The 26,012-nt window shown below is 44.3% G+C and overlaps 1 long non-coding RNA gene across 1 annotated transcript; it reads left to right on the top strand.

Moving 5' to 3' along the window:
* The first annotated feature begins 8,248 nt into the window (after positions 1 to 8,248).
* LOC144719678 (uncharacterized) lies at positions 8,249 to 10,603 on the top strand. The gene is made up of 3 exons (XR_013585649.1): positions 8,249 to 8,698; positions 10,320 to 10,344; positions 10,514 to 10,603. It is a non-coding gene; the product is annotated as an uncharacterized LOC144719678 (long non-coding RNA).
* Positions 10,604 to 26,012: the final 15,409 nt, after the last annotated feature.

Genomic DNA, 26,012 nt, shown 5'->3' with positions numbered 1-26,012 from the left:
AGTGCAGACTTGATTCCTCACAAAATGTATTTATTTGGTGTTTGAACATCTTAACAGGGAAGCTGCAATTGCGTGCATAAGGCCCCGACAAACCTCAACCGACTTAACGGCGAACTTCCAACAGCACATCCAACAGAGCACAGATGCAGTGTGTTGGCGTTGACGCCTCGAGAAATGGTCCACACGTCACCCGAGTGAGACGTACACGGAAGGTCCCTGTTGTCAATCCGCTGCTGGATTACGCCGTGCGGATTTGCATCACCATACTTCACCACGCTGGCCAGTGCGGGTTGGCGAAGGTACAGCGAGCGTGGAAATAAAAAGTTGCAATGCAGCAACATTGGATGTTGGTGCATTGCCCCCTACTGACAACGTAGCTCCTGGGACTTTCACATTAACTAAACATTATTATTCCATACCTCTCGACCCCTTATCAGTACCTACCTTATTACTGACCAATTCAGACCTTATTGGTCACTCCGTGCTCGTATAAATCTCAATGTTCATTTTTCGATTTAAAGCTTTCGTGACTGCAGGGATTCATCTTCTTGGTTCTTTCGGTAAAGTCACGTAGAAGGGAAGTAATAAAATAATAAAAATAAAACATAATAAAATGAAATAATTCTCACGACGTTTCGGCTACAATGCAAGCAGCCGTCTTCAGGTGAAGAACGAGACACTACCAAGCTAGGAGCTTATATATAAACTGGGTTGGAGGTGGAAGAGCGCCTTAACAAAAAAGAATGTGCATATGAAGAGGAATTTAGCATATTCATGGAAAATGCGTAGGAGGTGGGCGGGGGGGGGGGGTTTCAAAGGCATATTATGCCCATGCATTATGCAGGATCAAGCAGCACCAAGGGGGGGTGCAGAGAGTAGCATTAACAAAGGAAAGGAATGTTATTGATATGTAGCTGCAGTTACTAAACAACCAACATCAGCAAAGATGAGCGTTTTGAATTAGCTCAATTAAAAGAGGGATGACATTGTCATCCTCTCAGCCGACAAAGGCAATGCCACTGTCATCATGGACAAAATAGAATACAACAACAAAATTCAAGAACTACTCAACGATGGCAGCTATACAAAAATAAAAAGAGACCCCACCAACAGCCTCGTCACTAAAACCAACAAAATCATTTCTGATTCAACCGCATTATTTGATCAGACCAAACAGTTCTCGTTGAAACCTTCTGCAGCCAGGCCACCAAGATTATACGGCTTGCCAAAGATACATAAAGAAGATACACCTCTTCGTCCCATTGTTTCTACTATCAACTCCCCCACCTATAAATTGGCTCGTTTTTTGTCTGAAATTCTACGGCCTTTCACTGGAAAAACCACCTCTGCAGTACTAAACTCTACTGACCTGGTATCGACAATCAAGGGGATTGCCCTGTCCCCAGACGACCTGCTTGTCAGTTTTGATGTGGTTTCCTTATTCACCAAGGTTCCTGTACCTGACACCATCGCAATCATTGAAGACTTGGTTCATCAAGAACTGAATGCTGGGGTACCCCCCTGGTGAGACACTGCTTAACCAATACATACTTCACTTGGAATGAAACTTTCTACAAGCAAATTGAGGGCACCCCAATGGGCTCCCCCCTATCTCCGGTTGTAGCCAACATCTTCATGGAGAAATTTGAGATGGACGCCATCCAGACTGCCACTCTACGTCCGACCTTATGGAAGAGGTACGTAGACGACACTTTTGTCATCTGGCCACATGGCCGGCCTGCTCTAGACCAATTTCTCGACCACATCAATTCCATACACCCAGCCATCAGATTCACCATGGAAGTCGAAAATGATGGCAAGCTACCCTTTTTGGATGTCCTAATCAAAAGGAGACCTGATGGTTCAAAGAGCCACTCTGTCTACAAGAAAACCACCCATACGGATGCTTATCTAAAACCGGATTCCCACCACCATCCATCCCAGAAGAATTCTCTCATCAAGACTCTATATCATAGAGCCCAATGCATCTCCGACCATGAACACATTTCCAGTGAACTCAAACACGTACGCCAAGCTCTTAAGGCTAATGGTTACTCCGACTACACAATCCGCAAAGCCATCACTCCAACCATCAAGAAGGATCCTGTTGAGGAGCCTTTCAAGACCATCACCTTACCCTACATTGCTGGGGTCACAAAAAAGATCTCCAAAATCCTGATTAAACACAAGATCCAGGTCCGATTCAACACAGTACATAAAATCCGTGATCTGGTACCGTCTGTAAAAGATGTGGTTCCAGACATACAGTACCCTGGTGTCTACAAACTAAGTTGCCTCTGTGGTAGCAGTTACATTGGGGAAACCAAACGACATGTCTCGGACCGCATCCGTGAACATAAAGCTGACCTGAAACACGGTAGGACAAACACCTCAGCCGTGGCAGATCACTGTTACAACTCAGTGGGCTCACATGACATTGACTTCTCCAAGACAGAGGTTATCTGCAAGCCATCTGGCTATCATGAGAGATTCGTTCATGAGGCGATCCACATATACAAACACAGAGACAATTTTAACCGAGAAGATGGATTCTAGCTTAGCAATCATTGGAAGGACGTAATAAACCATTTCGATACACATTAGGGTGGGTAGAATAATACATAGTGTTATGTTGAAATGTATAAGGTATAGGGTGGTTTATAGTAATACAGTATATAATTTAATGTAGGGTTTATCTATGGCAGTATATAGTACGGTATATGCTCGTGTGATGTAAGAGAATAAAGTTTAGATGGAAGCATATTATATAATTTTTACGACGTAGAATTGTAATGTATTACTTGCTGTTAGTAACTCAGCTTATTGTAGAGTATAGTAAGTATACTGATGGTGCTATGCAGTTTTTACTTTAGTTTTTTTTATGTAGTTTATACTTTAGTTTTCTACGTGGTTGTTTAGTAACTGCAGCTACATATCAATAACATTCCTTTCCTTTGTTAATGCTACTCCCTGCACCCCCCCTTGGTGCTGCTTGATCCTGCATAATGCATGGGCATAATATGCCTTTGAAACCCCCCCCCCCGCCCACCTCCTACGCATTTTCCATGAATATGCTAAATTCCTCTTCATATGCACATTATTTTTTGTTAAGGCGCTCTTCCACCTCCAACCCAGTTTATATATAAGCTCCTAGCTTGGTAGTGTCTCGTTCTTCACCTGAAGACGGCTGCTTGCGTTGTAGCCGAAACGTCGTGAGAATTATTTCATTTTATTATGTTTTATTTTTATTATTTTATTACTTCCCTTCTCAATGTTCATGCTACAAAGTCCCATCACAAGGGAGAAACACAAACAAATAGACCAAAATATGTGCCCTATTGAAACGGATGTACGCCGTGTAGACCTGAAAACTCAATTTCCCTAAACAAGAGTTGACACGGTATGTTATTCAGTGAGCATCAAAGCGCAAGCCTCAAGTATTAAGCTGTTTTTTTTCCACCTGGGACTCAAGCTGAGGCATTATTTTTCATGCTTGCTGGATAAGGTGAGAAAATACACCGTTACGATCACGGTCATTGTGAGCCACTCCCTGCGAAGTTTACACTTCACGATGTTGCCCTACGCAAATATAACGCCAGGGCGCGTGTGTTTGGTCACCTCTTATACGCAGTGTTAATGCGGTTCCTAAACAGTGCAGGTATCAATCTAGATTTGAATTTTTCGTGACTGCAGGGATCCATACTCTTTGGTTCTGTCGGTAAAGTCACGTAGGTAGAAAATAAAATAAATGAAATCACGACGTTTCGGGCGCAACACAAGCGTCCGTCATCAGTCAGGTGGGACAACCACAGCAAGAAACAATTGCTGAAGTGATGCTCCCCCCCCTTATCTTGCCTATATGGCCTCTTGTTGCAGCAGCTCTTTTGCCCACTTCAGCAATTGTTTCTTGCTGTGGTTGTCCCACCTGATGACGGACGCTTGTGTTGCGCCCGAAACTTCGTGATTTAATTTATTTTATTTTATACCTACGTGACTTTACCGAAAGAACCAAAGAGTACGGGTATCACTTATGCGGACAACCTATTTCTATACAAAAGGCGCTACATGCGGGGTAAATTAGCTCATATTCGGACGTGGGACAACATTGTCAGGGCAGCTGTCTCGTTCGGTTTTGCTTTGTGCGCGCTCCTTTTTTGGAACGCATCGACTACGACACACTGCATAACGCATCTAGCACGAGGGAAACCTGCAGGTATAGTTCAAAAGACAAAGATCGCCCGTGTAGCCTTTACAGACTGTGGGAGCAAGTGCTGTTAGCGAGCACCTATGAAGGCCGGCACGGCACCAGGTAACCAGGCAGCCGGGTGTGGTGCTGGCCACCCACTCCATCATGTGCCGTGCCGGCCTTCATAGGTGCTCGCTAACAGCACTTGCCCCTACAGTATGTTAAGGCTGTACGGAGGGTCTTTGTCTTTATCTTTGTCAAGGCGCTTCAGGTATCCGTGGTGGTTGATGAATGGAGCGGAAGACGCAGGTCCGGGTAAAGATAATAATTCAACTGATGTTGTCCGTGTATTTTATGTTTTAAATAAATGTATTATTTATTTGCGTGATACGGCAACTAAACATGAGTAATCTCCCCAGCAAAAACGTGTCAGAGATCACATATTGATTATGGAACTATTTGTATAATTTGGGAAAACAGACTTTCTTGTGATTTTAAATATTAATTTGTATATAGCGTCATGAATGCCAGTCGCATCTCAAAACGTTATAGACTTTTAAATGCGCACAGTTTTCGCAAAAACCGGCACCAATAATTTCCCAAGCTCTGTGGTCCTACATTAAGAGTTGTGTTCAACTCCATGGATGAGCGTTTATACATGCGGGAGGAAACCGGAGGTGGGTCGGACTCAATTCTCCGAACAGATCAAGCAACTTGTTGTACTGCAATACCGTGGTGATCCAGGGGATGGCGATCTCAACACCTACGTTCTTATTTTATTATTTGGTTCTTTCGGTTAAGTCACGTCTAAAGATAAAATAATAAATTAAATTAAATAATAGAATACGACGTTTCGATTGCAACACAAGCAATCATCATCAGGTATAATGAAATAGCGACATAAAATCTAACCAGAAAACTATAGACAGACATATTAGCAGACAGATATCACCAAGATACATAGAGAGAGCAACACAGGTAACAGAGAGAGGTGATCGTCTCTGTGGGGTGGCCTTAAATAGACAGAGGAGGGCGGACGCAGAGAGAGGGAGGGGGGTTAGAGAAAAAAACTAGCATATCAATGAGTGGACAACAAAACGTGGTGCTGCAAGTGCGATGACACGGCAAGCAAGCCTGAAAATCAGAAGGACACACTAAAATTAAATAACCTAGTGATCCATCAATCGTGGGGAGCGGTAGCGTAGTGGTCGCCGCGCTCCGCTACGAACCCGGTTACCCGAGTTCCGATTCACGCTTTACGGCCGAACACCGGTGGCGATTATCTGAACCGGTAAAGTAACATAAATAGAAAAGAAAAACAATGTTTTTTATATTCAGTCACCTTGAGTCCTGATGCTACATTGACGGAGCACGCGCACAAACAGACAGACACACACGACAAAGATCCCCCGTGTAGCCTTACCAGGCTGTGGGGGCAAACAGCTCCTATAAAGGCGGGCACAGCACACGACGGGGGGAGTGGCCAGCACCCACGCACGGCCGCCTTTGTCTCCCCAATGGTGATGTTTACACACCACACCAGGTTCCGGTGTTGGCCGTGAGCAAGAATCAAAGTTGGGTAGCCGCCTTCGTCGCGCAGCGTGCTAACCGCTACACTACCGCTCCCCCCCACTTTCACACGCACACAATGTCCATGCGGGAACACACACACACGCAAACACTCAATCCCAGCTCGAGGCCGACTCATTACACCTCGCGGAGGATCGGTCCTCTGAACGAAATAACTCCGCGGTTCAGTGTGCAAATTGCGAGTTCGCATTTTAAGTCAATGTTATTTTTTAATATCTCATGGAAGCTGGTTCCTAAGTGTGGGAGTTCGTAAGTCGTACGTTCGTAAGTAAAGGACCGCCTTTATTATCACTTGTTGATGAAAATACAAGGCCATCATCCCCATAGCTTCGGATGGCAAGTAACATGAATTTTTGGCTTGACGACGAGAAAGGGTTGGAAGAACCAGCGAAACTAGCTTTGAACAGAGAGCACTGATACATTTTCAAGAGCATCTGACATACTTGCGTCAAGGTCGCCGATGGCGATCCCGTTATTGTTACACTCTATCATTACCGGTAGTAATACATATCTCGACAGAGGCCAGTTTTCGACAGATAGGTGACGTTAGACTTTTGACCCATATGTGCATTCGCAGAACAGCAGAGCCAACACTTTTCGGCATTGGCAGGTTTGGTCAAATCACGGGAGACATTAATTTATTCTTTGCTACTGTCATAGGGTGTTCTACATCACCCCCCCCCCCCTTCGATAGAGCCACGTGTGCTGGATTAAAGAGCCCCATGCGGCTCGGGAAACGCCGGTTTGCTACCGCCGGTGGCCTTACTTGGGCAAGAAGTTCGGCGTGAATCCATCTCTTTTGAAATTAACATGCAGATCATAATGAAGCTAGAGGCTGGGAGAGATGAAACGTGAAGTGGCTCGTTCGTTAGGGTTGGCGCAGTCCACCTTAAAGATCATTTTAAACCAGCAGCAGCCAATGTTTTCCTTTTGTACCCTCCTTCTCTAAAGTCATGGAACCCATCCCAACGCATCGCAGCCTAATAACTTTAATCTAAATTGTCTTATGGTTGTTATTGTTTGACTTGCATCCCACTGGGATTTTTGCACACAGCGTTGATATACGGTGCTTTAACTTGTAGACTTTGCTGTTTTTTTCCTGGATTTTTCTGTTGCGCGTAGTCACTTTAATATGTTCTTTGTTCATGTCTTTGTTTGTTGCGGTTGCACCCGAGTCAAGAGCCGCATGGCTCACAGGGCTATACCTAAATAAATGAAACTGAATCTACCTCCGGTAACGAAGTGACATAACAAAACGCATCTACTTCGTTCACCGATGTACTCTGGTGTCTGGTGGCTGTTCATTTAAAACAATTCCCTTTAGACTTTTGAGAAGTTACTCAGTCTATATGATGGAATTTTGTTAGTTTCATTTCATTTGTCTTATTAATGGAATGCCCAGACGTCTCTTATTTTTAAATCAGAGATTTTACTCCGATGGGGTTCGTAGACAATGGACTGACAGCAGTTGGGAAGGCTTCTATGAAATAGTTAACTGGGACATTATCATTGGAAAAGCGTCATAACCTAGTTTTAAAAACAACATGCAAATGGCATGCAGGGGAACTCAAAGCCAGGCTATACCGGTGCACTACGTGGAGGGGTTTTTTAAATCCTTTATATTAAGTTCGCTTGCTTGCTTAGGACCGTGCAAATCTTTCGGTCGTTTTTTTACCCCACTTCCCGTGATCCAATCGAGCTGACATTTTCAACACAGACTCGTTGTGCGTGACAATTAATGTTTGTGGAAATTTTTTTCCAAAATTTTACACTTTTTAGGACAAAAATATTATATTTAATTTACAATTGCTTAACAGTGCAATGCAATCATCTGACCCATAGGTGGCAGCCATCTCAAGCCAGAGGACGAGAGGACTCTAGCCGCCACGCATATAAAGGATTTATAGTGAAAAACTTTGTTTTTACGGGTTATACTTATTTCCGTGTGAAATAAACATAGGCGGAAATGTAACCACCACAAAAAGTCCACGGTCGCACAAATGAAATCTTGCCGAGGCGTTTTCTGCGTCAAAAAGCAGCGACTATGAGGCGTGTGCACTGCCACCGTTCTTTGCACAGAGAGCTGAGACGCAAACTATGAGACTAGGGTTTCCCCTTTTTTCTGGCAACAAAACAGGTGTTAAGATGTTAAAACACCAAACTGAAACCTTTTACAAGGAATCATGTCTGCATTAGCCACAATACTTGTGGTCAGAATGCAAAAAAAAAATACTCTGATAATATATGCATTGTCTTTGAAACGGATTGTGGTTAATGCAGACATGATGTAAAAGGTTTCAGTTTGGTGTTACAACATCTTAACACAACTTTTTTGTTGCCAGAAAATAGGGAGAAACATATTCTCATATTTTGCTACTGGCAAAGGAGGTCCCAAGATGTAGCTGCAGAAGCGTCGTCTTGAGGAGCCGAAGCAGACGATCCGGCAAACACCGTCCCAGAGTCGAAGCAGACGATCCAGGAATCGGAAGCCAGCTGTCTTGTTTGCAATCATCCCTAGCCCTTCTACATCTATTGACAGATATATAGACATACCCACGGTCAATTTTTTCCCAATAAATTTGAAGCCACTGGGGGTCAAGAAGGAGCTCACTTTGCAATCACACGATGCCTCACGCTCCACAAGGCAGCCCTTGCAGCAGGGAGCACAGCCGCATTGAGACTGAGCGTGATGACACTGAGGCCACGCTTCGTGGTGTCCACGTGGTGACGACAGCTCAAGAGGAGCCCAGCAAGGGCACCCGGCCCCTGACCCAGAGCTCAGAAATCTGCAAGAGATGTCGGTGCCAGTGGCGGTGGTACCACGGGCTGCTGTTGTGCTTCACCGTGCTGATTCTTATCGCTCTGCTTCTGCTGGTCGTCACGGTCGCCATCACATGCAAGGTCCATGTGAAGAACAAAGAGGTAATGGGGGGGGGGTGACGGGGGGGGGCACAAGGGTGGGGCCCGGCATATGTCGGTGGCGGGTTATTCGTAGTGTATCTCTCTGCAGATATGATATTTAATCTATGAAAATTCATATCGGTTAAGCATGTGAATGCCGTATTGATTTGCCTTTTCCAAAATCTGACTGATAAGGACGTGTACGTGGTTAGGGCTAAAGACATCCTTTCCTTAGCTCGGTGAGCTTCGTGGAGATGGGTTTACAACGTTCTTTTCCCTAAAATATTAAACATTTCTTATGAAATCGGTGCAACCATTCCAAATTAATGTGGACAGTTGAACTGAGATTACGAGAAGTAAGCTTGTGTAATTATAGTGCATATTATAATCAGTGCCGGATTATCCTAGTGGCAAAAGTAGCAATGATTCGGGCCCCGCAACTTTAAAGGACGCCGCGCTAAATTCTTTCAAGCTATCAATTCCCGTTCAGTGATTCTACACTTGCTCTATTACTATAGTACTATACTGCCTTCAACTTTTATGAACGACTGGGTGTTTAAGGTTAGCGATTTGTCGTATTATCTGGCTTTACAGCAAATGAACAAAATACAGTTACTTTACTATGCAAATAAAAAAATTATGTTTTAATATTTTTTATTTATTTAGGGCCCCTTTATAACATACTACAGGCCGCGCACTAGCTTAATCTGGAACTGATGATTGTGTATCTGCCCTATTGTACATGGACAATGTTATTGATGGTGATTAAGTGGTCATACTCTAGTCGATCAATTCAAATTAATTGGAAAAAATGTTATTTGTTTTTATGTTACTGAAACTAAAAGTAAACACTCTTCTTTCGAAGTGTAAAAACAAAATCTTGGAAAATACTTCTTCCTTAAGAAGCCAGCAACAGATAACAATAGTCTCAGTACTATTTTAATTTATTCAAACTGTCGCATACCAATCTCGACTCAGTCAAATCACACGCAATAGCAAGGCACCAGGGTCACAAACGTACCCGGCCGGGTACGGGTAGCCGGGTATCGGGTAGGGTACGGGTATCGGGTACCCGGTTGCGACCTCTGCAAGGCACATACAATTAATCAACAACAATGTAACGGTAACATCCTCCATGAAAACGTGCATCTGGGGCTTCCCTGGTTAAAATAAAGAATGAGGTTTGATTATTATAAACGGCGAACAAGAAAGCCCTGGGGATTTATCTGACGTGATTTCAACTCAATCCCGTGACGTATTTTTCGTCGTGCTTAAAGAAAAAACCCGATAAATTTATGAACTTTAAACCATGCACACGTTCGCAATGCATATACCACACCGCAAGTGTGTAACGATAACGTTTACAATTCACTTTTACATAGACACACTGCGCGATTAACGTTTTGTTGACAGGAAATTACGCTGCTAGACATTGAGCTACTGCGGAATTTTAGAACTGAAAGTTGCGTCTTGTGTTAATTGTGTGGTGAAATTATTGTTCTGCTCTGTAATGTGAAAGGTGCGGTGTCCATAATAGCCAATTGTTGGCTGATAGTGATCATTAATGAAAAGGTAAGAATAATTAATGACAATATTTAGGTTGATAAGATTCATATCTGGCGTTCTTTTTTCCGTTTTGTAGCAGAAGCAGGAACACCTAAAATTCGGTAAGCACGGCTTGAACTTATCTAATGAGGCACACGAAAACTCACACCCACACTTAGATTTATTAATACGTTGCTGTTGACTTAAGTGAAATGATTATCGCTTTAAGCAGCTCAATGTGTTCTCGCTCGACATTTGCTCATCACAAATGATGGTTTTGTTTATTCACAGATGAGGTAATCAACAAAATAGACGTCATGTCAATTCGATCTCCACTTCCAAGTGCTCACCTTCTAGCTCTATGGGAACACACCGGTCCAGGTGAGTGTCATGCTGCGTGACGTCACTCGTCAGTTTTAAGTGCAAATTGTTTCAGGAAGCAGCCGTGAAGCGTTCATGCGATGTGTACTATTCAATGCCTGGACTAATTCTGGGGTATGAGACAATGCAAGAGAAAAAAATGTCTGACTGGCCATTATACATTTTTATTTGTTCTCTTTATGGTAAGTTATTTTGTTTGGCTATACCAGGGGTCGGCAACCTACGGCTCCAGAGCCGCATGCGGCTCTTTACGGGCTGCTTCTTGACAATATGTACGTATGTACAGTATGTACTCAGATGCATTGCGGCTCTTGAAATACTGAATTTTGTACCGAATTGGAAAGAAATGGCTCTTCTTGTTATTTTGGTTGCCGACCCCTGGGCTATACCTTACCATGCTGATCACAGTGCATATTGGTCAATGGAGACAGAATTGACGTGGGGACATATAGCATTGCAATGCCTATTTTGCTGCACCACCATCTGACGCCCACCAGCCATGCAGCTGCCCAGGACTGTACCTGGCATTGACTGTGGTCGCCCATCCAAGCACTGGCCAAGCTTCTCTGCTTAGCCTGTGGGATTTCGTCCAAGTTTGAGCACATTAATGAGTGATTTGGTGAGAGGCTAATTAAACCCATGACCCACACGGCATGAGGAGGCCCTCAACCAGCAGTGGATTGACATGTAAATGTGTGCATGCGTACTAACGCTGGATTTTGTGTTTACTAGGCACATATACAACCAATTGGGACTGCAATTTTACAATACATGGAGAATCCTTCCTCATGGGAGGCATGAGGTGTGAAGATGACATGCGTAAAGTCACCGTTCCCCTTGATGGAATATACAGAGTGTACGCTCGCATCACACTCGCGTGCAAGACAAACTTCGAGCAAAGTGCCACCTTAGTGGTTAACTCTGACAGTTACCGATTACCACAAAACCTTTCCACTGTTATAGTACACAAGTGTGAGTATGACTCCAGGAAAAGAGTGGCCTTGATTTTTGGAATGTTTGAACTTCGTGCAAATAATACATTATCTTTGGCTTTGTCAGATCCATCCTTACTGAGATTCGGATACGAATTTACATCACTGTATGTATACATGGTGTCAAATTAAATACAGACCAAAATAATTTAAAATTACTGTTATCCAAGTACAAACTACAGTACTGCCACATCATAATAGATATATATGTTAATATCGTATTATATTCTCAATGCCAGACATTAGGAGTGGTGAAATGGAGTTTATTTGGGAACTTTATAGAATGTATATATCCAGGCGGTACTGGGTAGACTGGGCCCTACCATAAACAAGTGGAATTTTCATCAGTCGTGTAATTAGGGAGACAATTTCACTTCATTCAGCATGAACAGGGGATATCACAATGCCATTTAAATGTTGGATACTGTATAGAATGTGACATTGCTAAATATGCAGTGTTTGTGTTGCAGTATAAGTAGATTGACAGCACAGTACCTGAATAGTAGTATCGTGTACCATATTTAATCTCCATATACGAATGCCAACTTAGATGTAAGGAAACTTTTTTTTTTACTCAAACTAAAGAAACCTTGGTAAACGTTCATCTTATCTTCAGTGAGTATTTTGTCATCTCAACAAAACTCGGGGATCACAAGCTTAGCTTACTCCTCTTTGCTCCCTGTGGAGCATAAGGCCACAACAAGCCCACGCCATGCCGGACGGTCTTTAGCAGCCTTCGCTGCTTCACCCCAAGCATGGCCCATGGTCTTCAGGTATCACCAGCAGTCATGGAGTTAAAAGCGTGTATGCATTTCCTGCGAGAAACAACCATGACAATAGCGGTAGAAGATAGACCAGTAGAATCTTGACTTAAAGCTTTCGTGACTGCAGGAATTCATATTCTTGGGTCTTTCGGTAAAGTCACGTAGATAGGTTCAAAGAAAATAACAAAAAAGAACAAAAAACGACGACGTTTCGATCGCAACACAAGCGGTCGTCTTCAGGAAAAGGGGGGTTAGCTTCCAAGGCAAACTGTTTATAAGGGTTTGAAATGGGTGTAGCCCAAATGTCAGCAGCCAATGATAATGTAAGTGGTGGGCAGCCAGCCTGACGGTGGTTGGTTTTTCACCAATCAAAAGGCTGCCAGGTGAAAATTAGCATGTTAATGAGAGATTAGCATGCTAATGAGAGATTAGCATATTAATGGAATATCGCAGATCCGCAACCAAGAGGTCGGCGAGCGAAGTGGCTGTGCTAGTGTGAACCCTGTGAAAGCGCAAGTTTGAAATGGGCGTAAAGTACAACTAACATCGGAAGGTGGTAGGATAGGAACATCATAGCCAATTATAACTTAAACTGGTTGATACGGTCCTTCCAATGATTGCTCAGTTTGTACCCATCTTCTCGGTTGAAATTGTGTCTGTGTCTATATATATATGGATGGCTTCATGAACGAATCTTTGTTGATAGCCAGTGGGCTTGCAAAGTACCTTCGTCTTGGAGAAATCAATTTCGTGTGAGCCCACCGCATTGAAACAATGATCAGCCACAGCTGAGGTATTGGTCCTACCCTGTTTCAGATCTGCCTTATGTTTCCCCAATCTAACTACTGTCGCAGACACAGCTTAGTTTGTAGACGGCGGAGTATTGCATGTCAGGGATCACATCCTTCACAGATGGGATCAGATCACAAATTGTATGTACTGTGTTAAATCTTATGTATGCTCATGATTTTGGAAATATTTTTAGTGACCCCTGCTATGTATGGCAATGTGATGGTTTTGATTGGGTCCTCAGATGGTTCTTTCCCAATGGTTGGGGTGATAGCTTTACGGATAGTGTAGTCTGAATATCCATTCATCTTGAGAACTGGGTGTACGTGTTCCAGTTCACTGGCTATGTGATGATGGTTGGAGATACATCGAGCTCTATGGTGTAGAGTTTTGATGAGGGAATTCTTCTGGGATGGATGGTGGTGGGAGTCAAGTTTTAGGTAGGCATCAGTATGGGTGGCTTTCCTGTAGACAGTGTCCCATTGAGCCATCTGGTCTCTTTCGATTAAAACATCCAATAACTTGCTGTCCATTTCCACCTCCATGGTGAATTTGATGGCTGGGTGTATGGAATTGATGTGGTTGAGGAATTGGTTCAGAGCTGCTCGACCATGTGGCCAGATGACGAACGTGTCATCTACGTACCTCTTCCACAAGGACAGACGTAGAGTGGATGCCTGGATGGCATCTGTCTCAAATTTCCCCATGAAAACATTGGCTACAACTGGAGATAAGGGAGAACACATTGGGGTACCTTCAACTTGTTTGTAGAATTTACCATTCCAGGTGAAGTAAGTGTTGGTGAGGCAGTGTCTCACCAGGGCCGGTACATCAACATTCAGTCCTTATTGGACCAAATCTTCAATGATTGCAATGGTGTCAAGCACAGGAACTTTGGTAAACAAAGAGACAACATCGAAACTAACGAGCAAATCACTTGGAGATAGTGAGATGTCCTTAATTAATGATACCAAGTGAGCTGAGTTGAGTACAGCTGAGGTGGGCTTACTAGTGAATGGTTGTAAGGTCTCAGACAGAAATGGGTCCAGTTTATAGGTGGGTGAGTCAATGGTGGAGACGATAGGACGAAGGGGTGTCCCTTCTTTATGGATTTTTGGTAAGCCATACAATCTGGGTGGTCTAGCAGCAGATGGTTTTAAAGAAAACCGCTTGGTTGGTTCTATCAATGATGTCGAATCAGTGATGATATTGACTTAAAACTTTCATGACTGTACGAATTCATATTCTTTGTGTCTTTCCGTAAAGCCACATAGATAGAAAAATAATCAAATTAATAAAAATAATAACAATGTCACGACGTTTCGATCGCAACACAAGCAATCGTCACCAGGTGAAAAATATAGCGGGAGAGCTTCTGAGGCAGGAAAGATTATATGTCGGGAGCGCTGCTAAGGCAGGGAGTTATAAAGATTTTAGATGGGTGTAGCCCAAGGGTCAGTGGGCGGGGATAGAGATGAAATTTGCATGTAAATGTAAGATCGGGTAAATCTTGGCAAACGAAGCTGTGGCCATTCAGGTGACGGACGCTTGTGTTGCGACCGAAACGTCGTATTTTGTTTTGTAATTTTTTCTATCTACGTGACTTTACCGAAAGACCCAAAGAATATGAATTCCTGCAGTCACGAAAGCTTCAAATCAAGACTGAATAATATAATGTATTTAAATGCACATTAAATGTGTTCCGGTTCAACAAAAAGGGAAGCATTGTTAAATGTGTAGTGTTGTTTGTAACGGTCCTTATCCAATCCCACGCTCCCTCGTGGGACCCTCTGATTGGTTCTTTACAATCTGCGTTTTAGATCCTCTTTTACCTCATCTGACCCCTGGCCGTTGGTCTGGCAGGAATCTGTGTTTACGATCCGCTCTCACCTATCCCTGACCCCGGCCGTTGGTCCCAGAGCGGTAACTCTACATTGTCCCTCTAATACATAGTGGCCCCGCAGATTACCGAATAGAGTGTCTAGCACCTCTAGAAATGCATAAATAATAAGAAATATTGTACATGTGCATGCAACACTGTAATACATACTGTATAGTGAATAAAACAAAATGAAGTAACGTAAATAAAACATTCAATAAATCTGATTTATTTCACTTACCTTTAGTCTTGATTTTGGCTTTCTTGTCAGAAGGGGCACAATGAGTACCACAATTGCACACATTGGCTACGTACGGTGCGAAATAAATTAATCATACCACCAACGACGACAAACGGTCCCCAGTATGGCCTTAACAAACTGTTGGGGCAAGCACTTATGAAGGCCGGCATGGCACACGAGGAGGTGGGTGGATAGCACCACGCCCGGCCGCCTTTGTCTCCCGAGTGGCGATGTTTACACACCGCACCAGGTACTACATTTTAATCTGAGTCTACCTGCGGAAGGCCCAGGACAAGTTCATAGAATCGTCACTGATGTTGGCTATGAGCAGGTATCGAACTCAGGTCGCCGGGATTCGTAGCGCAGTGCGCTAACCACTACACTACCGCTCTCCATACCCGTTTTGGATTATCATCATCAGTAAATACATTTCTTTTTTATTTAGTTGGCATACAGTAGGTACTTATTTCAATGGTGATGTGTCTATTTTTGGTTACCGTGTACCTAATCCTATAATTCAGGTAAGGCTTAAGTATTGGATATCGCGGTTTTGGCATTCGCGGCACTTTCCAAGAACGTACCCCCAGCGACATTTAAGGGTCTCCTGTACCTCAATAAATTTGGCACGCATGGTCAAATCCGCGATGGGAAAACAGTGGATCTCAATACTCAGTACAGTCGTTTATCCAGTGTTCATGTCTTAACTACGGTATATCTGCTTGCACCAGATGTATTCTCTGCTTTTAAATGACAGCAGCACATTTTCATTAAAATTTCCACGGGTAAACCAGTTGGGTGAGGGTTGGCGTTATCGTCTTGCTCGGCCCTCGGGACATAAAACAGTAGGGCAGGCGTTTCAGGGCTACATATACTGAAGTGTATTTTGCTAAACTGTTGGTATTTTTTTTTTACACATTTACATAAACATTAAAGACACAAGCCACAGTGGTGCGATTGTGGCCATACAATCCAAACTATGGACCACAGCAAAACCATTGTAGTCTGAGCTCCTTCAAAGGAGTATCAAAACTACACAAACTCTCTCCTTGAAGCCCTATTGGCGTGGCAAGCGGACCTCGACAACTGGCATTTAGCTCCTGGACATATTGCCGTATGAAAAAATAGAACACAATCAAGTTTTACTTTTAAATTATTTGCCATCGGCCAGAAAGGAAATTGGTATACGTGTAACCCATGTCCATTGTCTCGTTCTCCTGGCTGTGATGATCAACGAGAACACACGGGTTGGTGTTCAATAAATGAAATTGTCAAAAGAGTTTGAGCGGCACTCCGCGTCATATACCTATTTCAGCTGTCGATTCCTGTGACATTGCAGCACACCCACGCTGCAATCTCTCATGCACCTTGCCACTGCATACAGGGAAGTCTCCAGGAGATGATGACGATCCACGACGGTGCCCGTTTGTTCACGCACGAACGGACAAAGAGGGCCTGTAATGTGACCACAGGATCACGACTCGGCCAGCAGACGCAGCACACTTAATCGAAACTTTATTTTACCAGGCTAGGCCCGCTGAGCTGTATAGCTATTTTTCAGAAGCGATCTGGCCACAAATTATAGATCAACGAAGTGGCTTATCGCGTGGAAATTTATAGCAGCAGCCAAATACTTTTAACGCATGTTTCTAAATGTGGAGGAAAAACCCGGAGGACCCGGAGAGAAATCCACGCGCCCACAGGGGGAACATGCAAACTCCAAATATACAAGCGTTAAAGTCGGGGACCTCCTGTATACCAGGCGAGATAGTTAACATATCGCCACTGTGCCGCCCCCTTCCCTACTCCCCAACAAAGGACAGCGCCTCGTATTGTAAATTTTCCATAGTTCTAGATATTGTAAAAAATATATCGTTTAACTATTTTTCCCAAATGATGGTCATTTTAGATTTGACAACTCTAGAATTATGCTCCAAAAGCGAGACGTGATATTGTGTTACTCTGTAATTGCGGATGACTTTAGATTAGAATTCATATGTTCGAAATGCGTGCGCACACATCCTCAGATCTCAGCGCACCGCGTGACTCTGAACTACACGTGTCCAGAGGAAGGGGCAGGGGCGCAACTGTGGGAGGGAGGGGTATGCAGCAGAGTTATGCGGCGCATCGGGGGCCAGTCGGCCACAAGGGGGCCCTAATTAACAAATAAACAAGTAAAAATAAAAAAAATATATTCAGAAAAAAGAAATACCATGGACTAAACCCGATTAACACATCTGGCTATAATTTCAAAAGAGCAGCATCAAATCTAGATTTGAAGTTTTCGTGAATGCAGGGATCCATACTCTTTGATTCTTTCGGGAAAGTCACGTAGGTATAAAATATACCGAAAGAACCAAAGAGTATGAGCAGCATAAAGTTGCGCGATCAACCCCCTTTGAGGAAGTCCCCGACCGATGGGGCCGGCATGAAAGCAAGACGCAAGTCATAATTGTGAGTTATTGTAGCTTTAAATATTTTTTTTTATTAATACTGTCACTGTGATACTGTCTTCTAAACCCAATACACGGTGCAATACAAATATATCGATATAGTTATAGCCTACATATTGGATACGGGGTTAAAAACATCCATGGCTTTTTCAGGAAAAGTGAGTCGGGAGGAGGGGGGGCCCACAGTCACGTCATGCATAGCCCCCCCCCCCCCCCGTTGAAACATACCCGTCAACCCCTTACCAGTGCCTATCTTATTTCAGACCAATTCAGACCTTATTGGTCACCCCGTGCCCTTAATAAATCTCAACGTTCATCCTACAAAGTCTCATCACAAGGGAGAAACACAGACAAATAGACAAAAATATTGTTTGCCCGACTTGAAACAGTTGTACGCCGTATGGAACTAAAAACTCAATTTCCCTCTACAAGAATACGGAGTAAACCGTATGGGTTGACAGCGATGTTGAAATAGGTCGTCAAGCTTCCTGAGCGGGGGCTAAAGGACTGCCCATCTGCTCGAAGCCAATCGAGACCCAGCACTCTCCACGCCACTATTGTTTTCTATTCTGGCGTGTGACGATACGTTCAGGAGCTAGATGCCAATGTCGAGGTCAGCTGGGGCCCAGGAGAGAGTTTGTGCCAATGTCGAGGTCAGAGAGGGCCCTAGGAGAGAGTTTGTGTTGTTTTGCTATTCCTCCATTAATGGAGCATAGACCACATCGTGGTCCAGATGTCTTGTGACCCCAAATTAATTGACCCATATTTCTTCCCCGTTGCTTATTCCTTTATATTTTCACACCCATTAGTATAAAAAAACAAGATAATTAAATGGGGGGGGGGGGGGAGGTGGTGTCACAAGACATAGGGACCACCCTGTCCAGTGGTTTACTTATAGTCCATAGTTTGAGTTGCATAACCACAGTCACACCGTGGCTTGTATTTCATTTTTAATTAGACTTTGATGTCAGTATTTGTTCCAATTTGTCCTGAGATCTATAAAACATGTTATACATCTTTTATAGATCTCAGTATTGGCCGCCACTGCTTGAGACCGGCAATAATGTAATCGTCATTTATTTAAAGGACATTAACATTTCTATAATTAAAGTTACAAAAAGGTAATCTGGTCTGCCTCACAATTGCCTGCTCACACCACTGATGACGGAAGAACCTCCACTAAGACGGAGCTCTATAAAGCCCCTTCTTTCGGGCATTTAACCGACGGTTCAATGCTATGATGACAACTGCACGATTCAGTAACCTGCCACATCGCGCCTTTACACGTCTTTATTTTCAACAGCAATAAACATTAGGCACACGTTCATCCAACCCCACAGCAACGGTCATGGGGCCAAGATTTGCTCTGCCCAAACTTGCAGCCACGCCCATTGGCCCGAAGACCAATGGGCGTGGCTGCACTCCTCCCCCCGGAGGTGCGTGACGTCACGTGTGGCTCACGGTTCGCCAGTCGACACGGGTCGGGTAAAATGCGTCGCGGGGAACCACCGACGTTGTTTCAACAAAAATCCAAGATACTGTATTACAGTTGAGAATCTTAGTTTCAGGCTGGAGGAATCCGGTGGAGCTGTGAAGCTCTTTTTTACACGGGGACGGGTCAGCAAATTACAACGACAACAAAACTAAAGGAGTTTAACACGTAGGATGGATGCAATTACCAGCGAAACGTCGTACTCAAATTGTAAATGTTGTGGTTTCACGCTTCAACACACCGGTGGGCTAAAGCAGTGAACTATTTGTCTTTTGTCAACGTGACACTTTTTTTACTGATTGGCCGTGTCGGGTGGTGGAGGGTTACGACACATTTATAAATAACGCGATCTAAACCCAAAAATCGTTGATTATGAAAACTAAAGGAGTGCAAAATAGAGAAAAAAGGTAAGCAAGTCATGAAATAAGAATACACGTCACTTACATAAGTCCGATTTTTCTGCACGAAATGCAAGCTTGGACAAGGCAGCAACAACAACAAAACAGTCCCATACCACACCAAGATAACACACAGTCCATCAATAAAATGGCACGTTAAAATGTAACTATCGATACGCGGGTAATGATCAAAGTTGCCACCTAGGAGTTTGCATTATTATTCATGGTGTTACGCCTATTACTGGCTTTACAGGGTGTATGGAATGTGTGTAGGCGCATTCATGATTGTGAGTACAATAAACAATGTTGCAGCCCTTTTGTCAGTCTAAAGCTGCACGATGTTCTCCCTGCATTGTCCTGGGGCAGCTGTTGTTTGGCCATATTTCACTGAGATGGCCAATTTCGGTTTGTGAAGGGGGGTAACCCTACACCGGTTCAAGTTTCACACTCGCCGGAAATTATTTTAGCCATGGCCGCGACTCGAACTCAGGTTTGCTGACTTCATCCCGTAGTGCGCTAACCACTGTGCCAACGTTCCACCCAGTGGCGCTGTAATGTAGAAATAATATTCGTCAAAAGTCAACATTATTCTAAACAAATAGCTGTTTGGCTATTTATAATCTACATTATTGGTTTTAAGCTCGTCGTGGAAATTCCACATTCATATGGCAGGGGACACATGAGACAAGTGAGATCACAGAGATGGCATGCCTATGCAGATGTAAGGACAGTACGGGTCTATAGAGGGACAGCAAGGCTCCCCGGGACCATGGTTACTAATTATCATGTTCGGGTACAGGGTCATGTTAGGGTAATGTGGGACCTAAATAGTTGTTAATAATTATTGATGGTTTAAAGCTTTCATGACTGCAGGGATTCATCTTCTTGGTTCTTTCGGTAAACTCACGTAAAAGAGAAATAATAAAAAGAAAACATAATAAAATAAATTTACCGAAAGAACCAAGAAAATGATTGATGGGCCAAGCATTGACAGGATCACGTGAGGGGAAGCACGGGACCCCAACGGCCGTAAATGGTAATAAGGGCAGAGAGATATTCTTAGGGTTTTTCGGTAAAGTCACGTAGGTAAAAAAATTAAATTAATAAAAGTAAAAGAAAAGAAAAATCACGACGTTTCGGAGGCAACACAAGCTTCCGTCTTCAGGTGGAACCTCCACAGCACGCTTGCTGTGCACGCTTGCTAAATTACTCGCGGTTGGGTCCCGTCCATAAATGACGTCACGCGATTTTGGACGATTTTTTACCCCCCCGCCCCCTCGTCACACGGCGTAACAAAAAGTCAGACCCCCCCTCAAATATGACGTCACAAAGCTCTGCCCCCCCAACCCCAAAAAAATTTTAACATGCTTCAAATCGCTTTAAACTATTGTCATTGTAGTGCTTATTTAATGTGGCGCTGCACTCTGATGTAGGAGAAAACATTTATTAAAACAAGTCTATTTAATTAAGTAGAACGTGTTGACTATATTTATTTAAAGTTGCGCATTTTGATGTGACGTCACATTTCTCAAACCCCCCCCCCTCGTCACACATCGTCACAAATGTCTGACCCCCCCCCCCCCCAGGTGCGTGACGTCATTTATGGACGGCCCCTTACTCGTTAAGTTGTCAACTGACTTTATTCATAAAAAATATACATAAAGAACAAGACGGTGTCTCTGAGTGCAACATTACACAGGTAACTGGAACACCAGGCCAAAGCTACTTAACCACTATCTATAACAGCCTTGAAACTCATTATGGAGTATGTTAAATACGTAGACAGTAATTTGGAAAGTTAAAATCATTGAACACTTAAAAACTATAATAGATAGTTCCACTCTGAGACTGTTAATTTTAAAGTGCTAAAGTATTTGCAGACAATGGTGCGACATCACTGCCCACACACACGATGATTAGGTATCCCATCATCCCTCTGGGGTGAGTAAAATATGTACCACTGAGTAGGACATCAATAGTGGTCAATCTATGGACAAACTGGCCATGCCATGGTAATATCGAGTTTCCACCGCTGCTTTGGGTGCAATTTTAGAGTTGAGTGCCAACCCAAAGCTTGTTTGAGCAGGGAAACACGATGATGTGCTACTCTGAAGTGACTTTTCAGTTTTAATCTACGCCACCTTTGTCAATCCACTGCTGGCTAAATTCCTCCTCCCCCACATTGTGTCAGTCATGGTGGGTGCCTGGCCATACCGCACCACGTTGGTTTGGTGGCGAAGGGGCGCTCAGGACTGCTTCAGATATCCTTGGCGCCACTGATTTAGCCGTGGGCAGAAATGAAGTGTCACAATAGTCGTCTTCATAACGCAATACAGGATGCTCCGTGTTCCCGCTCCAGTCATGTATATCGTGTACAGTATTTGATCTGTAACACCTCAAATCGACCCAACACTCTGGTTGCCCGTACTGTCACACATCTCTCTACCCACCCACCCATCTGCCCACAACGCTGCAACTCTCCAGGAACTCCTGCGAATCGAAGAAAATAGTCGCCTTCCCATTCCCCAGGACCTTAATAACGTCCCTCGTCATCACTTGTGGCCACGCCAAGCCCCTTTTGGACCCATGCGCTTAACCTTCAACAATGCGAATTCAACTCCGATGAAGCCTGGAGAGCTGAATGGAGTTCAATCGAACTCACAAACAAGCACCACTTTGTGAAAGACCCAACGCAGAAGATCCCTGGGTTTGATCATCTATGAAGCTCATAGTCCACACTAAATCGCATCCACTGCACAAACCATAGCAGATGCGTCTAGCTGATGCACAAATGGAAATTTGAAATCTCTCCAGCATCTGACTGTGGTCATCCAGAACAGACCGTACAATATATAACGACGCAATGGCCGATCCACAAATACGAAAGAGACATCACAGCGATGATACACTCCGCTGCTCTTGACGCAGTTGTCTGGCTTGACCACCTGAATGTGAAATTGTAGATGTCACTCTGCATCGCCTTATATGGTTATGTGGTGTGTGCTCTGCTAATATTTACACATAACTTTACATGTTGACTGAAGACAAGGATACAACCCTGGCATTCTCTTGTGCATTACTTGTAGTGTGGTGTTGGTACCGGGGTACGCACACGCCAAACCGGCTGACTTGTAATACTTCCCGGTGGAAGCGAGTGTGTCATCCCGGGCCAGACCTCCTGGGGGGAGGGAGGCTGCGGGGCGTGTAGGGGTTCACAAAGCACCGCCCTAGGGGAGAGCGGTACAAACCTGATCTGGGCGGTTGTGTAAGGGACGCCCAGGGCCTCCTGAGGGGAGGGGGCTGGGGGGCTCGTGTGATCCCACAGAACCCCGCCCCTCAGGGGGAAATCGTATATAAGTGGGTCCCGGAGAGCAGAGCTCAGTTCGACTCAGCCCAAGACGAAGAACCAGTGAAGACTGAAGGCCAGCTAGCGGGACCCTGGAACTCCTCTGACTCGCTGCCCTTCTGAGGGCCAGGCAGAGCAAGCCAGAGGTGCGACCCCCAGAGCAACGAGGCCCGATGTCCTTGTGAGGGCCGGGCTCGTGTGGCTGAGGTTCGGGACCTGTGCCGAAGCTGGGCCAGGCTAGCTAGCCTCCATTTGAGGAAGGTCTAGGACAGAGGGAAGTAGGGACTTAACGTGGAGCGTTAACTGGGGACCACTTCCCCTGAATAGACCGGGTGAAGAGGCCGATACCTCTTCGAGTGTTAGAGTCGTTACTCTGCTGTATTGAAGTTATCTGTAATCAATACGTATTGCCTCCATCAACCATTCCCGTCGTCACATAATCTCATTACAGTAGCACCGTTGCAAGTGATCATCTCAAACATTATCGAGTGCCTGCCCCATTCACCAATCCGCATTGACCAGTGTGGTGAAGTATGGTTAAATTTACCTCCATTTCGGACGTGGCATGAGGGGGGGGGGGTGCTTCATCCAGGAGTAATAAAACTTAAATTTTATAAAGCGTCATTCACGCTAATAGCATCCCATAACGCTGTACATTAATCTCCATATATAGAAAATGCAAAGTTGTGATTACGTGTGTCTGTTCAAAATGTTTAGCGTACTTCCCGACATGCAACAAACTTTAAATGTGCCATGTGGATACTTTCCAGACTGTACACCATGCAACAATTATACAAATAGACTTTTTTTTGCTCGGCAGGTGAGCTGTGAGGTAACATCTGTCATGTGACCCGCGCACGTGGAAGCGTAACGCATAGTAGTGTAGTGGTTAGCACGCTGCGCTACGAACCCGGCGACCCGAGTTCGATTCCCGCTCACGGCCACCACCGGTGACGATTATTTGAACCGGTCCTGGGCCTCCCCTAGGTCGACTCAGCCTCAAACGAGTAACTGGTGTGCTGTGTGAACATCGCCACTGGGGGGACAAAGGCGGCCGGGCACGGTGAATCCAAGTCCCGGGCGAAGCTGGGTAGTAAAGCTAGTTATATATAAAGACCAAATCCCACATACAGCCACTACCACCAAGCAAATGTAAACCCTATTACCAAGCAAAATAAAAAAAAGATTAATAAAGTCGTGATCAGTTGGGGTTAATTTATTCACGGCCTCACGATTCAGCGTCAAGATTTGAGTCAATAATCGATCATTATTTTTGTTAGTTTTACATTGTGGTGAATGTAGTAGGCTCCCATGGCTGGAATGGTAATGTGAATCTGTTATGTACAACATGGATTGAAAAACATTCATTCCCATGTAATTTAATGTATCTATCTACCGTCAGCATAAGGATCTCTTTCGGAATAAATATAGTCACTCAAATATCAAATGTAATAATATAGAATTCGTAACGTGCCCAGTTTACGTTCACTCTCAGAGAGATTAGATAATGAGTCAGAGGCGTTGGAAACCACACACAAGCAGGAAGTCAACCAGCACTTCCGATTAGCGCGGTTGGCTACGTACGGTATTAAATAAGTTCAACATACATACATAAACTGTCCAAGCTCTCGTGTCCTGTATTTGGATTTTGGCCACCTGCATTAATGAGTGTATATATGTATGGGAGGAAACTGAAGTGAACAGAGTAAACCAACACGTTCGAGGGGAGTTCACGATCATTCATCATACGGATGGAAATTAATGAGCCTCAGTACGAGCTGCATGAGAACTCATATAGCTGACACAGTAGGCGCTCAGATAGCGTTGAAACTGGGATGTAGTCGTTTTAAATCCACACAAATGCTATTGAAGGGCTTGGCCAAATACACAACAATAATAATGATTATTGTTAATTATTCTTTACCAGTGCTGTGTTTTGTTGTTGTATGGTGCCAAGTCCTGGACATTGCTTCAAGCTAAGGGGCCGTCCATAAATGACGTCACGCGATTTTGGACGATTTCCCCCCCCCCCCTCGTCACACGGCGTCACAAATATGACGTCACAAAGGTCTGCCCCCCCCCCCCAAATAAAAACATGCTTCAAATCGCTTTAAACTATTGTCATTGTAGTGCGTATTTAATGTGGCGCTGTAATCTGATGTTGTAGGAGAAAACATTTATTTAAAAATTATATTTAATTAAGTAGAACGTGTTGTCTATATTCATTAAAAGTTGCGCATTTTGATGTGACGTCACATTTCTAAACCCCCCCCCCTCGCCACACATCGTCACAAATGTCTGACCCCCCCCCCCCCACTAGGTGCGTGACGTCATTTATGGACGGCCCCTTATTTGGATTGGCTACAATCCTTCCACACGGGATGCCAACGACGCATTCTCGGCATACGATGGTTCGACTTTGTCAGAGATATCACCATTGCATCTGCGACCGGTCTCCTAGTGATCGAGAGCTTAGTTCGAGGAAGACGGCTGTGGTGTCACTTTTTGGACGAGTCGCAAACTCCTGCAGAGCAAATTGCGCGCACTTCAGTTGGCGGTTGACCTTCAAAGCGGACTTGCGACCCTCAAATGAATCCCTCCGTCCACGTGGTCATCCCCCATGATACCTGTGATGAGATTGTATCACTACCGACGATGCTCACCTGACGTGGTCGACACGGCGTGACACGGACAGTCGAGAAAGTATAAACAAAGCCCTCTGATGGGTACTGAACGGACCTGAAAGGGGACTGGTTAGAGGCAGGGAAATGTAAGGGATTGGGAGAAGCACAGCATGGAAAGAGCGGCGAAACAGAGGATGATTGACAGGGAGGTCGGTTGGGATCGGTTCGGAAAAGTGGAAGGTGATTGACTGGAGGGAAAGTGGGTCAAGGAACCTTCGAGAAAGGGGCTTGAGGGAAATATATAAGGGGGGAAGTGCGAGAGCTCGGGACGCTTGGATAAAAGGGAATCTTTGAAGACCGTGCCTCTGCCTGAAGAAATAAAGACTCCTGCTGTTGAAGACTGCTGTGTCGAGTGTCACTACACGTGGATCAAA

The sequence above is a fragment of the Lampetra planeri genome, chromosome 6 (genome assembly GCF_965212315.1).
Source record: "Lampetra planeri chromosome 6, kcLamPlan1.2.h2, whole genome shotgun sequence".
In the NCBI taxonomy this organism is placed as follows: Eukaryota; Metazoa; Chordata; class Hyperoartia; order Petromyzontiformes; family Petromyzontidae; genus Lampetra; species Lampetra planeri.
This window is presented reverse-complemented; position numbering and strand designations above follow the sequence as displayed.